The 1475-nt window shown below is 43.5% G+C and overlaps 1 protein-coding gene across 1 annotated transcript in view; it reads right to left on the bottom strand.

Moving 5' to 3' along the window:
- Nucleotides 1–1475, bottom strand: part of LOC107098682 (ribonuclease inhibitor-like) — a gene marked incomplete at its 5' end in the record, with an annotated part of 14111 nt that overhangs the window by 9688 nt on the left and 2948 nt on the right. The window lies entirely within an intron of this gene.

Genomic DNA, 1475 nt, shown 5'->3' with positions numbered 1-1475 from the left:
GGTGCCCCTGGTTCATCAAGGTTTAAGTTGCTGTATTGTTTTAGGAGGACTTGGCCTAATATAGTACGTCATCATTAAACATGATTCATCCATTTATTTCTATTCTTTTGATTTGTCTGATATCTAGAATGATGATCTCAGTTTGACAAGATCCGTTAGATAGGATGAGTGCAAGGTCGTCTGTTTCCAAGATTGAAATCATACCTGCGATCTTGAAAAACTACTATTAAATGACAACCCTAAAAAAATATAAAGTTGCCCCATCAGCTATTTTGAACTATTGGAGGCCAGGGATATTATGACCCTAACCTTCAGAAGGTTGTCCATCTTAAAACACATACAGTATAACCTTGTTTGTAGACATAAAGCAGCTCTTCGAAGGAGCTGCAATTAGCTTGGGGTGTGTAATTTTGGGGACAGCATGTTTAAACCTTTTTTGTGTCCATGCCTTCAACATTATTCAGATCACAATCACACAGCAGCTCAAATATGGGGGTTGAGGATATAAAAATTGAAATACCATCTACGTGCAAAAGGTTTTTCTAAACTAAAACTGTCATGACTGTCATCACAACTCCATTCACCTGTCTAACTTTGCTGGGTTTATATCACTGCTCATCTGATCCACCAGCTCCAGTCTCTATTTAAGGTGTTTGCATTTAGTTATCAGGGCAAGTGGTGAGAGGGTTTTTAGCGTAGAGTAGTACAGTATTTATGATTTCCTGACCTGTTCTTTTTTTTCACTCTCTGCATTTAACCCTAAGGGGATGGGTTAAAAAGACAGCCCCAGAGTGGCAGTCTGTGGGAGTGGTTTTGGAACTCAGAACCTCAGGATTCCAAGCCCTATGCCCTAACCACTAGGCTGCCACTCCCTGCTCTGCCTCTCCACCACTGGGCCTGCCTCTTCCTGTGTGACCTCAGTGGTGAGTGTTTTTAGCATTGCCTTAGTGTTTCTGGTTACCTAGTCCTGTTCTGCCTCTCAACCACTGAGCCTGCCTGTTCCTGTCTGATCTGTTTGCCTGATCTGTCTTTTAACCTCTGGACCTCTGCGCCTTCCTTTTCTGATCTGTTTGCCTGACCTGGCTTCAGACTCCTGCTGGTTCTCTGCCGTCTGGGTCTGCAGCGTCTTGGACACTCTTGGTAGCTCCCGCCACATCTTGTTAACAGCCCGCCACCTGGATTCTACCTCACTCTCAGGACATGGGAACTGTTAAACCAGGTTAGTGACACACGTGTCCATATTATCCTCCATTAGATTTACGTGGTCACTAACCAGTGTTTCCTTTTACAGAGTTTCCTGTGATGGACGCCCTAGCCGCTGCTACTCCTATTATCCTTCATTTTAATAAAAACTTTTTGGATTATCCCACTTTCTGTCTTGCCTCGACTACTGTCATCAACTTCAACTTCCTGTTGAACCCATTAATTACCGCTGAACTGCAGAAAATCGTGTCGGGTTTGATCATCCCCCTTGA

This window comes from Cyprinodon variegatus, unplaced genomic scaffold (assembly GCF_000732505.1).
Source record: "Cyprinodon variegatus isolate N-32 unplaced genomic scaffold, C_variegatus-1.0 Scaffold800, whole genome shotgun sequence".
Lineage (NCBI taxonomy): Eukaryota > Metazoa > Chordata > Actinopteri > Cyprinodontiformes > Cyprinodontidae > Cyprinodon > Cyprinodon variegatus.
The sequence above is the reverse complement of the archived record's forward strand: the minus strand, read 5'-3'. Positions and strand labels throughout refer to the sequence as shown.